At 33.1% G+C, this 15,557-nt stretch overlaps 1 non-coding gene across 1 annotated transcript; it reads right to left on the minus strand.

Moving 5' to 3' along the window:
• Positions 1-250: 250 nt before the first annotated feature.
• Trnan-guu (transfer RNA asparagine (anticodon GUU)) lies at positions 251-324 on the minus strand. The gene has a single exon. It is a non-coding gene; the product is annotated as a tRNA-Asn (tRNA).
• Between the last annotated feature and the right edge of the window lie 15,233 nt (positions 325-15,557).

Genomic DNA, 15,557 nt, shown 5'->3' on the forward strand with positions numbered 1-15,557 from the left:
AAGACTTTACAATAAACTTCTAATTCTCCTCCTTTTACAATGCAGAAAAATATATATACATTAATTTTGTTTGTTTGACGAAATAAAAAGAACTCGCCCCCGGCGGGATGGAAACACCAAATGAGATTCGGAGAAAAATTTTTTTTAATTAAATGAAATATTAATGCTAATACTTTACAACATACTTATATTCCCCTCTTTATATAATGCCGACTATATTAGCGTACTTTTTTTCAGGTAAAAAGGGACTCGCCCCCGGGTGGGCTCGAACCACCAACCTTTCGGTTAACAGCCGAACGCGCTAGCCGATTGCGCCACGGAGGCCTTGAGAGGAGAGAAGAGTGTAACAATCAGTAAAGTGTAACTACGTGTATGTTTCTCTCGCCCTGTTTTTACATGATAAGATCAAGATTTAATTTCATCACTGTGTGGCACGATTGAGTTAAGAATAAGTTAAGTTTGAAAGCATTAAAGAAAATGTGATCTTGATTTAGTTAGGGAGTAAGATTTTTATTCACATCCAACTCAAGAAAAAAAAATTACATTAATTGTATTAACTAACAAAAATTTATTATCATTTTTTTAAGTATGATAATAATAATGTTACGATGCGCAAGAATAAGATGATTTCCATCGTACAATTTACATTCTCAGGACCTTTCGACGTATAACATGTAAATCTGTAGATGATCTCTGTTTTTTTTAATCCGTTCATAAATAAACAAATGGATACGTAATTTCAAAAAATAAATTATTGAATTCTAAACTAAATTAATAAAAAAATAATGTAATGATCATAATACAATGTAATTGTGTAAAAATAGCAAAATTCATTTTTTTTTCAAAAGAAAAAAAATAATAAAAGAGATAATATTGTAATTTAAATAATTGATGTAAAAATAAATTATTTAAATTATTAAAAAATTATGAGGGTATTGATAAGAATAGGCCGAGAAACCGATAAATAGATACCCAAAATATTCACTATTATTTAGTTCATGTTACTTATATTTTTATTCGCCGTCGTGTGTGTGTGGTTTTTTAGTTTAGTGTATTCTTCACCTTTATCCTTTACCATGTTTTGCTTTTTTATTAACATACCATCTTTGTCGTAACTCTTTATGCAACCAGAATAAATATTGGCTGACTGTTCTACAAGCATCGATCTAGATTATTCCATCTGATTATCAACATTTTGCTTTACGTCAACTTGCGATAGCTCGAATCTAGCGAAAAAATTCGAAGAAAAATTTTGTAAATAGGTAAATAACTCCGTTTAGATTCGATTTGAAAGTTATCGTCTTTATTAATTTATGAAAATTAAAAGCATTATAACTTTATAATGGAACGTTTTACAAGAATTTAGTTTATATATTTGTGTTTAGCCGACCAAATTTGACATGAATCAGCTATTTAACCTTTCGACGGTGTTCGGGTCTGTTTTTGCCCTACTTCAAATTTGTTTCTTATATGTCGAATGTTTTTTTCGGAATTTTTCAAAAATATTTTGTGACTTTGCTTTTATAGTCAATGTAAATATTCATTTATGTACAGTTTTTTTAAAAAAAATGTGATAGTTTTTCCAGTAAAAATTGTAGCACATAAAGTTGCTAGGGTCAATTTTGACCCACGTCAAATTTTAATGAGTAGAAACATAAAGTACCGCGATTTTCAATATATTTTTCAATTATTATTACTCTGCAACACATTCATGTTTGTGTTCCAGTCTTTTGTGCATTTTTAATGCCTCTAGCGGCACACTAAATGGCGCTAGGAGTACTCTGCTGTTTTTAGTCTCATTCGTTTTTGTAACCGAATTGAATTGACTTCTCGCCAGTTTTGTTTCGTTTTCATATAGAGTGCATTTGTTGTTTTTAAGTGGTTTGTATTTTTACGTGTTCAGTTAGAAACTCTTCTAAGTTTCGGATACGCCATATCGTCGTCGCGGACTTACTAAAGATGAAATCGAAGAATTGTTACATGTAATTATGTTTCATACAATCCAATGGCGACACAGATGACGAATGTGACCAATCGACGAGTCAGTCGACAAGTCTTGTTAGCAAAGATGCAAAGTTGAGTGGAATTCCAAACCATCGGTGTCATGTGGAAGGCGTGAAGTAGAAAATGTTGTGAACGTGACTCCTAGGTCCATAAGGTTCATTATACCAAAAATTTAAAACGAATATTCTGATTTTATGCTCTTTTTTCCTCTAGCTATTGTAAATATTACATTAGAAAATAGTAACATAGAAGGAAATAAAAGGTTCGAGGACTGTTGGAAAGATTTGAACCGCATCGACCTCGGAAGCATTTATTGGCTTGTTGCTGCTGTAAAAAAACTAAAAAAATGAATGTATGCAAAAAAATGTACTTCTTTTCTTCTGTACTGAATTTTATAGTAATTTTGGACTGAATGTTTTGAACAAGAGCATTTTTATTCCATAAATACAGAAGGGCTCATTAAATTCATACTACGTTTTGGTTATGAAAACTTATCTGTAAAGCAATTTTTAATAATATAAATACATAAAAATGTATAAAAAATGTTAACATAGATAAAATGTGATTATTAATTGATAATACTGCAAAGTACAACATGAGTCATTTTTCACCCGAACACCTCAGGTGTATGCAACATTCTAACAACGTAAGATGGTTAACTCAATGTTATGAAACACTAATTAAATTTTGTCGCGGACTACATTGACCCTAGGGTCCTTCTCTCACTGTAAAAAAATTCCCAAACTTTACTGAGTATTTCCGCGTAACGTTTCGGGATTTCAATGGTTTTTATCCACTTTCTGAAAAAACCAAGTATTATTGTTAAAAAGTGTCCTGAATTGTTACAAGTTGCATCCCATCACACTTCTCACTCATGTGAAAAAGATTTTTAGCTCCCAGTTTAAAGATTAACTGAGCGTATTTATTTAGTGTATCGGCTTAAGTTCGATTTCGGCGCGAGCAGACTAAGGGATCAATCCCTAAGGGAGCGAATAAGGCCCTGATACGTTTTTTGGTTCCGTAGCTTAAGCATTGCTAGCTCGTAACATATTTGATATTACTAGCAATTGTCTCTTAGCTTTAGCCATGTTAGCAATGCTGCTTTCGGAGCTTTCTTGGTTAATCAGGAAGGTGCCAAGACGTTACATGTAATCTACCCGAGTTTATTCTGAGTTCTAGAGACACGGCTAATTTTAAATGAGATGATTTCTGAAATCTTCAGGAGGCTTCCAGGATAATTTCAGGAAGGTTACTGAACTTTAGATGAAAACATTCCTGTTTTTTGAAAGATATGCTACTGACAGAATTTGGGCATACCAGCTGCCCATCATTTTCCAGGAACGTTTCTGAATCGTTTTCACAGTATAGGTCCAAATTGTAAAAAAAGAGACAATGTTCTCTGTACATCTTCAAGAACCAGTTTTTAAACATATTATGACAGAATCCGTTAGAGAGCAGCCTCAACGACTCAGTAATTTATGCCAAGCAGCTTCATAGCTCTCCACAAGGAGCAACACTACTGGTTTTGTGTTTCTTGTGCTAATATGAGTCTTTATAACCACTCATACTTTTATATGCAGAAGCAATTATATATAAGCTACTAACAGTTTGTTAAGTACCTATTGATGAATACTATTCAATACTTTATGATGTAACATAGTTGTACTTCTCATTTCTATTATGCTTTTCATTCAAAAGTTTCAAAATAACAACAAATATCCTGACCTAAAAACTACGATCTACTTTAGCCCAACCTAAAAACTTGAAAAAAAATCTGTCAGAGAGGTTTGGAAAAGAAAGCAAAAGCTAAAAGAAAGTTCTAAACAGGAAAACCACAGGAAAAAACGAGGAATTCTCAGCAACGGATTAAAAGAGCGCTACAGACTCAAATTCTCAGGGCTCAGTTACATAGTTTTCATTATCGAAGATGAAGAGGAGCTAAAAACAGGGGGTTTGGAAAACGTTGCATCCAGTTGCGTCTACTCCCAGCAGATTTTGTTAAATTTGTTGGAAAGTTTACGGAATGTCGTTATTGTAGAACGGAATTAGCTCAGGATTCCAGGTGTAACTGTTCATTCGAGAGAAGAAGGAGCTAATGTTGAGAGATGGAGTACACCAAAAAGTTTAGAAGTGACCTAATATTTAGTTTTCTTTATTTTATGAATCATGTTATCTTAATAAAATTATTCTACCTCTAAAAATGATAAAAAGATGACTGTTTTCCGTCGTTAATTTCTGAGACAATAACTTGACATTCACGCGCATTTTTTAAAAGCAATTGATTTTCCGTAAAACAAATACAGTGGCTTCCAAAAGTGCTCGTACAACTTGAAATTTTGTAGTAAAATTAAAATAACGTGAAACGGAATTCGAATATGAAGTCCAATTTTTTTCACCCCATTCCTATGCCATTCTGAATAAAACTAAGTAGTTTTTTTTTTTTTTTTTTTTTCAAAATATTGCCAGATTTTATTTTTGAAATTATTCAAAAAACGAAGAGACAGATAAAAAATGCGCCACAAAAGTCATCGTACACTGAAATATTTTCGAATACATTCATGATTAAAATTTATCATATGTCGTTTTTTTATTACTCTTGCATTGTGATGACACTGTAAAGTCATTTGGCTTTAATTTTTTGTTTATTTATTCCCTAATATTCCTCTTATTATTTTTAAATGGCAGGTTTGCGTAAAAAACAACAAACACCATTCGAAATTTGCTTTTTTTGCCCCACAGTAGCCCGTAAATTGGTTTGAAATGTCTCTGAATTAGTTAATTGATACCATTCTATAGTGAAGTGCTTGATAAAATGCTTTAAAAACAAGAATCGGATCGAAAACAAGGTAAGAAAACGTCAACTGGCAAAGTTAATAAAGCGTGATCCGAGATTTACAGTTAAAAAAATTATGAAAAATACACAGTTAAGTACTGAAAAGGTTTCTGCAGAATTGAATGAAACATTATACGTTTAATTTTCACCTAAAATTGTTCGCCAAGTTCTCTGATTAGCTGGATTAAATGGGATCTCTTCCCGCAGAAATTTTCTTGATCGTGCGAAAAACAGAAAGCTTACGCTTTCTGTCGTAAAATCAATGATAAATAAGCTTAAAACGTTTTGGAACGACGTCTTACTTACACATGAAAGTAAATTCAACATTTTGGGTTAAATTGTTGTATAATTGTAAATAGAAAAAAAATGAGGAATTTAATCTTATGAACTTAGTTGGATCAGTTAATCAGGACGGGGAAGTTGGAATTTTTTGATGAAATAATGAATCATACCGTTCATTTAAATATTTTAAAAGGCAATTTTGAACTATTAGCCCAAAATTTGGTAATCGGAAACAACTTTGTTTTTTATCAAGATAACAATAAGAAGCACACTTTTGCGTTTTGTGCCTCAAAAAATGTCTTTAAGCTTAGAAATATCTCCTCAACCGACAGATTTAAACTTAATGGAACATATTTGGAGATATCTGGTGGTTAGATTATGAAAATACACCATTGAATTGAAAAGCGAACTAGAAACATTATGACTCGAAGTGCAGCTGAACACTTACTCAGAAATTGCACAAAAGAGAAAGAAAAAACAATTAAATCCTAGACGTTTGAAAGCTGTTGTTGATACTGCATGATATTATTCTAAATAATAACTTAGTAAACAGTTAGTTTTTTTTTTTTTGTTTGACATTTTTTTCAAAGTGTACGAAGACTTTTGTGAGATCAAGTTTCTGGCACTTTTTGATTATTGATTTTTAAAAAATCAAGTTTTATTATGTTATGAAAAAAATCGTTTAGTTGTGTTGAAAATAGGACATAGATCTTATAATTAAATATCCATTCCAAAATATTAATTTTTACGAATGGATAATGGCGTATTTCAGTGAAAATCGTAAGTGTACGAACACTTTTGGGAGCCACTGTATGTGCTATTCAGACTTATTGTAAACAAAATTATGTTTCTTTTTAAATAAATAGTTTTTCCTATGAACACACGTCTTTCTTTGACTCTAGGTAGTTCTACAATGATTTTAAATAGGAAAAACCACTTTGAGCCAAAGTAACCCAAACGTAAGGATAACATTGGCTCAAATATAATTAAAAAGGCTACTTCGAAACAAAGTGATCAGTATTAAAAACTTAAATTAAGAGAACTCTCGATGTGTAAAAAAGGTTTCCACAACTTGGAAATTAGTTACAAAATTATTGAGAAATGATAAGAAAAGTTCCAAAACGTGGGCCGAAGTAGCCCGAGTTTACGGTACCAAATTTCATCAAAGTCAAAAATAGCGCGGCACAGGTCATTTGTTGAAACATGGAATGACCCGCCACAATTTGTGGGATGGACAAAAATCTCCACCCCACAAAATGACATATGACACTTGCACTTACACAATGCGTTTCGCGTACAGGTTGAATGATTGGATTTATTTAAATGAATCGACTGCAACTATCATTAATTTTTTCCCCCATCTCGCATTTGAAGCCTCTTCACGTAGATGCGACTTTCAATAGTGAATCCAAAAATAAATGAGCAAATAATTTACGAAATTTAATTCTGCTTAACGATTTTCTTCTTGAAATTACGATTTTATTTTAAGATTATGACTCAAAAAAAAAAAGCAAAAGGGTAATGTACGTTTCGTTCTAATAAACAGCTAGTTGATTTGTGGAATGTTCCAATTTTTTGCGATTGCAAAATGTAGTGAAAGATTCGTTTTAAGATCGAAACTCAATGCGAAAAAAGTACATCACACACAGACCTGTTAAGAATCGCGGTTACTACTGATTTGTGTTTGAGTCCAGTAGCAAAATATAGTTTTGGATAAACTACTTTATAGGAACAAAAAATTGAAAAATATTCAAAGTTGCTGAAACCATAAATAACTTGGTTGTTCAGGTTAGATGTAATAAGAAAAGAAAAAGAATGAAAAGACCAAACTAATTTAAAACCAAATTAATCAACACTTCTACCATTTTTTTATGGGGCCATATGAGTCGCTTTGTCTTCCTTCGTACAAACCAGGTACAAACTAGTCTCCAGGTGTTTGTTTCTTTTAAAGTAGGTTGCATACACTATCCTGCTCCCCTAATCGTGCCTTTTCAACAATACTGAACATTCGTCCTTTTTGTTCGGTACCACCTGCAAACATTCCTTCATGCTCTGATGATGAAGAAATTGGATGACGTTTTGCATCTGTTGAAGTATATGATTTTTTTTTCTTTACACACAAGCACGCACGCACGCACGTACGTGCATATACGTATACGTACTACATATGTATATATACAGTGAATGAAATCTCGTTACAACAAATACCAATACAACGAAATATCCATTTCAACGAATTCATTTCAATTAATTTTCAATCTCGATTTAACTTCTATTACATTACTTGAATTTTATTACAATGAAATTTCCGTTACAACGAACAAAATTTCGGTGCCTTGAAGTTCATTGTATCCGAATTTCATCAAAATTTAATCAGTTACTTATTTTCTATTGAAAAGATCACCAAGAACAAATATTTAACACCTTCTTGTAGAAATGTTTCTCATAAGTAACACCTAAAAAAATTAGCACTAAGCTAAACCTAACAACTATAGAGAAACAACTATTATTTATATTCCACATTGCAACTAGCTGTATCGAAGTAATTTATTAGTCCTTTGACAATTCGTTTATTGTTATTATTAGTATTATTTATTTATTTATATATTTATTTATTAGTGGTAACAGAAAAAGCAAAGTCAATGACAACAACAATAAAAAAAAACACAGAGGGCTCTTAGATGTTATAATGAGCAGTTAAAAATTGACGTTCTTCCTTTAACTATTTTGTCGGTTTACTTGGTTATTGAAACTTAGTAATGAAGTTTTCTTAAAATGATACTATTCTTAAAATGTGTCCGCATTTCATCTTTACATTTCATATTATATAATGTTTATCTCTTAAATTTTTGCTACTTAATCTTTGAATGTATTACGCGTGGATTAAAGGAAATAATTCAAAATAGACTTCGTTCTTCAATCATGGATTATCTGACGTGTATTTTTTTAAATTTCAAATTTTCTTATTAAAAATTTTTTTTTCAACTTTTAGCAACACAATCGACTCTTTGTTTAACGATTTTCAAGGGACCACAAAAAATCGTCCTTAAGTAGAATACGTCCTTAAATACAGTGGAGAATCTGGGACCGTGAAAAATCATCTTTAAACAGAGAAAGTTGTTTAATAGAGCGTCGTTAACCAGAGAACCAACTGTAATTCCAAACTCATGCATCGGAGATTGCTTTCATTATTTCTTATTAATTAATTCTTAATAAGAACTTAAAAAAAAGTTTGGAATAAAAAATAGAACCGACTTCAAAATTGCTCTAAAAAGGGAAAAATAATTTTATTCTTTAAACACCATCGATAATACTTTTAAACATAATTTTTGAAGTTGGCGCAAAAACAAAACGTAAAATCCAGTGTAGCCATGCTTCGTTCATATTTTTTTCAGAAAATCATCTGAAGTTAGGAACGAAACATTTATATTGTTACTGAAATACGCTGTTATCAATGCATAATGTATGTGGTACTGAAGAAAGTGGACCTGGTTAAATTTATAGTTGTAGTGTAGTTGAGTTATGGCTGTGAATGATTTTATCTATCGTTTTTGCGCCAACTTCAAAAATTATGTTTAAAAGTATTATCGATGGTGTTTAAAGAATAAAATTATTTTTCCCTTTTTAGAGCAATTTTGAAGTCGGTTCTATTTTTTATTCCAAAATTTTTTTATTTCATTCTTTTTAGTGTAAATGTATTTCAGAAATAGTAAGAAGTTACTATCACGAAACTTCACCTTATTTTTTTCCATAAAAATGCTCCATACTAAAATAAACTATAAATACGCCTTAAACTTTTAAAGATTGGCACTAAAAATATATCTTTGTTAATCTCTGGAATTCATTTGTTTGTTAATTTAATTTTAACCATTTAAATATTACGTTTTTCCTAACTAAGTTACATTTCAAAGCATACAAAGTGCTTGTGATGCAATTCTGTATCTCCTAACTTAGCCCAGATGATCTGCTAATGGCATATGATAACGATAAAAATACTACTATCGTTGAGACAAACCTAATCTGGTAGCATTTTGAAGGCTAAGCAGATTTTAATCCCTGCATTATCTCGCTTCCATGTTAGGTTTACCCCCACTATAAAGCAATGACACTGAAGAAACTCGATGCTTGCTTCAGAGAAACCTTCATTCAAAATTATCACCAAAATAACTATTAATATCACTGTTGTATGGCACCAAACTTTTATAACAATGGGTTTTATTTAATCATTTAATAGGGAAATTGCATGAAATTTACTGTTTTTTGCCCATAACTTTTTTTCTAAAAAGCAAATATGGTCAAACAAAGTAATGGGACCTAAGTTGAACCATCCCCTATCCATTAAAAAAAGAATCATCAAAATCGGTTCACAAGGTGAGACGCTGTGAGTGGACAAAAAAAAAAAAAAAAAAAGAAAAAAAAAAAAAAAAAGAAAGAAAAAAACATACATACGGTATGAACTGATAACCGCCTCCTTTTTGAAGTCGGTTAAAAAGTAACTGATTTCTATGCATTTTTTAAAAAAAAAATTTGTTTTGTTTTGAATATTGCTAATGACTTATAAAATAAATAAATGATGAAATCACTAAGATTTTTATTGATAAGTGATCTTTTTTTTGTGTTGCACAAACTTATCACATAACACTGCAATCACTTTTAATCTACCAACTAAAATGCATTGATATAGGATCAGTGTATATGCGTTAATTATTTTTAAAATTGATTTAGTGTTTTTAACTATTCATACTGAAGTATCAATGGCTTGGGCACAGACACTTTATGAAGTGTTTTTAAATATTTAGGCCGCTTAGGGTTATATAAATATATATATTTTCAATTAATTGTAAAAGTTAAAACTGGGAAAGATTTTTTTTTTAATTCCAAAGTATCGGACTTGTGATATATATTATTTTCGTGAGCATTTCCCATATACTACACTGGCAAACTTTTTAAAAAAAAGGACCAATTTTGAGCTGCAATACAAATCAGCTACATTTTGTGTCGGCAGGTGGCAACGGCATTCTTCCGGCAACGACTGCAGCGCTATGCATCGTTAGTTTTTGGCGTGGCAATATGGAAGTTGGTGCAGGTGCTTGAATCTATTGTTACCATATGAAATGCGTGGAAAGTGAAAACAGCGGTTTTGTCCAGTTCAGTTGTTTTGCGTGTAAAGAGATTTGTTTTTAATCAGTTTGCGGCGCCAAGTGTTTGTGAGAAGTGTTCTGTTGGTTCTAATCGATGGGACGCATGAAATCAAAAAGTTGAGGCAACAATTTTCTCATTATCATGTTTAATCATCAAAACTAGTTTCATTTTCCTAATTTTCAGAGCTAAATACTTTTTCTTTCCCTTTCTCTTTCCCTGTTTTTGGGAAATCAAAAATAGGCCTGTTTTATGATGTTTTGCGAAGAAAGAAAAGTATTTCATCCCTTCTATGTAAATTAAAAATGCTAAAAACAACATTTTTGTAATTGAACATAAGTGAGGTGCATTAAGCCTTTTTCTATTGAATTTGAAATGAACTGTGCGTTATCCAAGTTTGCTTACCTCTATGAGGCCTTAGCGGTAATCAATAAAATTATTTTTTAATTCAGTTGTTATTGTCTACGCTTATTGATTTTAAACAAACATGATACTTTTTGGAGAACGAATTAAATAAAACTTTGAATGTAAGATAATAATAATTATAAAAAATAGGACTGCTAGTTTATAGACCGTAAAAACATATCCTTCAGAAAACAATTATTGAGATAGTGAGAAGCGAAGGGATGCAAATGGACTTTTTAAAGTCTTAAGTAAAGCGCATGCGTAGTTCAAACCCTAGGTGGGATTTCACTGAAAAGTTTACCTAAATCATGCTGTATAGCAGTTGCTACCACGGCTACTAGTACTATATCTTGCCCTAAATCAGATAAAATATTCTCTTTCTGTTTGTACAAGTTTACATAAAATTTTTAATTGTGCCATTTTCACTCCCTTACTTCTTGGTACTTCAATTGTGACCGCGCAATCGAGAATACAGCAGGGACCAAGAATTGCATTTGCAAAATCAAGCCATTCACAAAAATATCGTGCCAGTCCCTTAGACTTATAATGTTGGTTTTGGTGTTAACAAGACCGCCAATTGCAACTAGTTCATGGGACACAATTCCTGAAAATAGAAAAAAAAAAATTGTATAGTATGAGGGTGGGAGGGGGGGGGGGGGTCCTCCATTCAAGTTCAGCCTTTCAAAGAAAAAAAAACATCTCAATTTTGTCATCTTGAATTCAAACTATGTTTTTTGCAATCACGGATTGCGATAGAACTCTACTAGTTCAGTTTCTTGCTTCTACAAACAGACTGAAATGGAAATGAGGAAGAAATTCGCACCTGTCATATTACGACAGGTGATTTCTTAGATTAGATAGTACGAAGCATAACCATGAAAATAGGAATGGTCATAAAGATGCGATAATAAAGACCTGGTTATTACGGCAAATTTGCACCCTTATACTCATCATAAAGATTAAATTTACAGTGTATAACTTTGTGGTATTTTTATTTCTTATCATGGTTAAATGAGACGGATTAATACAGCAAAATCTGCTAATTTAAGCCTTGAATGAATGCAAACGATTTGTATCCATGGGTACGAAAATTTGTCTTCTTCATAAATCTTTGCCTCAGATCCAGAAGAACGTTAAGTCACATAATGATAATTTTACAGAAGACAGGAAAAACTTTTTCCTGCAAAAACTTTTCCACGCAAAGGATGGAACGCGCGCTCTTTTAACCCTGGTAAAAAAATTAGAAAATATGTTTTTTTAAAGAGTTACTTTCATGTGGCTCGACGCGGCGTAGACTTCTACATACAATGCACTAATAAACAGAAAATCGCAATTTTTGGACTTGCACCCTTCTGGCTCTGAGGTACAGAAATATTAAAACAGCGAGCTAGACTTATTCTCGTCGCCATGGTAATCTGAAAAATCACAGCAACCTTAACCTCGATTAAGTGATTTCAATGAGCAATTCGTAATTGCTCAAAAAAAAAAAAAAAATCACCCCAAGTTTATTGCGAACCGAAGCAAAAAGAAGAAAAAAAAACGTTTTATACAGATAAGCTTACCCAATATTGGCAATTTTAATGTGCTTCAATGGTTAACTCTCTAAGTATGGCCAAATTAAAACCAGACTTTAAAAGAAAAAATAAAAGAAAAAAATAAAAAAAAAGCCACATTTGTCGCCAATTGGCGACATATCATCAAGTGTTTGCAAAATTATAACACCACTTGAGTTTGCATTGAAATTAACCAATGATTTTCCCCCAAAAAGGTGTAAATTTCTTAGGAACATCCGAATGCAACCAAAAGGGGAGGTGCACAACTAGACCCCGCTAGGAATCTACGTCCCAAATTTCAACTTTCTAGGACATACCGTTTTTGAGTTATGCGAGATACATACGCACATATACACATACGCACATACAGACGTCACGAGAAAACAATTTGTAATAAGTTCGAGGATCGTTAAAATGAATATTTCTAATGTCTATACGTTCTTAGGCATATATCCACGTGTGGTCGGGTTGAGAAAAAACTCAATATTCATTCGGGGGCGAGCAAAATGGAAATTAAGGCTAATTTTTGAGTGAATTTTTTTTCGCAAATACAATACTTCCTTTACTATGTAAAAAGAAATAAAAAACAAAAAAAAAAAAACCTTGAAATTCATACCCGTGTACCATGAAATAATTGAAAAAGTGGTAAAACCCTTCATTCTTGACCATGAGCAGTGTTAACGAAAAGAAAAAAAAGGCAAATCTCTGCTAGAGTATTTCATGGCGATCAGGAAAATAACTGCACCGTTGCCACAGACACCTGTGAATTGGATTTAAGACCTGTAGAAGAAGCAAGAAAGGTCACACATAGACGAATGACACGCCACGCTGTGCTTTAGCACTTAGAATGTTTTATGTGGGCTTCTAGATACTAAGTAGTTTTTTCCTCAGCAAACAATAAAAACAGAGCGAAAGTTTATCGCAAGAGAAAGTACGCCGGCTGTCCCTGTGACGTTTTGTCTCGGCTAAAAGGAAATATAGCCGAGCCCGAAGAAGAATTTTTCTTGTAAGAATGTTTTTTCTAAAGTTATGGCTTGTTAAGGTGACGCGTGATGAAGATAATGCGTTTTATAATATTTATTAGCATTTCTTTCCACCTTGCAGGATACAAATTGTTGCATGTAAGAGGGTTTTATGAATTGTCGGAGCAATTTGGCAGAGCTGAACATTTAAATCTAGTTCTTGAAAGCCAGTGTGTAGTAGCAGGCTTTACGAATGGATAAGTTGTTGGTTAAGGACATGAGATTCATTTTGATGTGGTAGCTATAATAAACTGACAATGTGTGATACTAATGCTATTACCAACCCCCGAAGAACAACTTGATTAATTGGTTCCGTGTCTTTTGAAACCGTCCTATTCGAGACTACAAAAAACTAGATTTTGTTTCAAATGAAAAAATATTAAAAAGCTACAATTTTGCGCTTAATCAGAATCCTATATTTTATTACACACATGACACATTTGGAAGTAATTTTGTAGCAAATAAATCAGTGGTGTCACTACGGGGGTGCGGTCTGCCTCGGGTATCACCCGTCTGGGGGGGGGGGGTGGCCCAAAGTGGAATTGCAAGCTTCTTAAAAATATGAAGCTAAAATGCATTTTTAAAACTACAAATTTGAAATTTTTTTGGAGGATACCCCCCTCCTCGGAACCCCTGTTTTTTCCACCCCACGTCGTGGGTGACTAGGGACTCAGGATTAGGTTCATATTGTCAGTATTTAGACTGAAAATCTAGGTACGCCACTGAAAAAATACTGTCTGTTTTCTTTAGCCGAGACCTAGCGCCAATTTGCGCATGTGTCACGTCTGTTCTGATTTTATCAAGATAGGGAAGGAAACCCGGAAGTAGAAGGTGCAAAAATAACGTATTCAGCAGTTCTTCCAAAGTAGCGTCGAAAACGACAGTCATAGCAAGTGCGAGCGGGAAGCGCGCATCCTCAACCTATCGCCCCTTTTTAAAATGGAATCTATCCTGAGTGCTAGTCTTTGCTTTCGAGAACGGACAGTGTGTGCATTTTATTCTAGAATAACACGAAAATCATGTAATTTGAAATAGGGTACTTCGGAGCGAGATATTCGTGTTCTTAAAAGCTCATGTTCTTCAAGTTGTTCTTCGGAGGTTACCTGCACAAATAAATTGCTGTGTTGAAAAAAAACCGACTCGTCGAATAATTTTTAGAGCAAATGTAGTAAATAACTGTGTAAAGTTTAAACTTGAAATATAATGCTGTTAATTTTGTAAATTACAGCGTTGAAACACTATCTCACATGAAATATCTGCAACATTTAAAACAGTACATAACTACTTTTGGAAATGTGTAATGTGTATGCTGAAGTTGAGCACGAAACTGCAGTCCTCGGCTGGAATGACTCAGCTGGCGGTGTATTTCATGTATTTCTGCCGTAGCCCTGGCAATAGGGCGGTAACTTACTGAAAATAAAGTATAGTGTTGGGGCATAGCTGGAAAAATGGAATTTTTCATTTTATTCAAATCCTAAAAATTAAAATATTATGTGTCATATTTTACTTACGATGTCTGACAATTGCTTCTAGACACTGCTACATTTTTACTTTCTTCTATATCTAATATGTAGAAGAAAGTATTGGATTCGTGCAAATTTTCGAATTTCGAATTTTGACGGATTCGAACGTTTTGAGGTGTGCTGAGTCCATTTCGACTATTTTTGGAAAATGTCTGTGTGTGTGTGTGTGTGTGTGTGTGTGTGTGTGTGTGTGTGTGTGTGTGCGTCAAGTCTGTGTGTGACCAGTTTTTTTGTGGCCGCTCTACAGCAAAAACTACCACATGAAATTGAACGGAAATTGGTACACATATGTGCCCTTATGTGAACTTGTGCCCATTGGTTTTTGGCGCGAATTCCTCCAAGGGGGGTGGAGCAGTGGGACGTTTTTTGACTGACGCGTGCTTGCTATTCCTCAGGAAGTAATTGGCGGAATCAAACAAAATTTGGTCCATATGTTGCCATTAACAGGAATAGGTGCTAATTCAATTTTGGTGTCAATAACTCACACGGGGGTTGAGCTATGGAACGTTTTTTGTCGTCAATTGTGACTGCTGTATCTGAAGAAATAATGACCGGAATGAAAGAAAAATTTATCCGCTAGTAGCCCTTAGTGGGTATAAGAGCTGATTTTATTTTGGTGTCAACAGCTAAAAAGGGGGTAGCGCAATCGCCCGTTCTTTTTTTCCATTGTGAGTGCCCTATCTCAAGAAGTAATGCTACGTTCTGGTTGAAATTTGGAATATATGTGAATCCATATGTAAACAAGCTTTGGTTCCATTTTGATGCCAATCGCTCCAAGAGGTGTTGATTTTTTTTT

The sequence above is a fragment of the Uloborus diversus genome, chromosome 6, assembly GCF_026930045.1.
Source record: "Uloborus diversus isolate 005 chromosome 6, Udiv.v.3.1, whole genome shotgun sequence".
NCBI lineage: Eukaryota > Metazoa > Arthropoda > Arachnida > Araneae > Uloboridae > Uloborus > Uloborus diversus.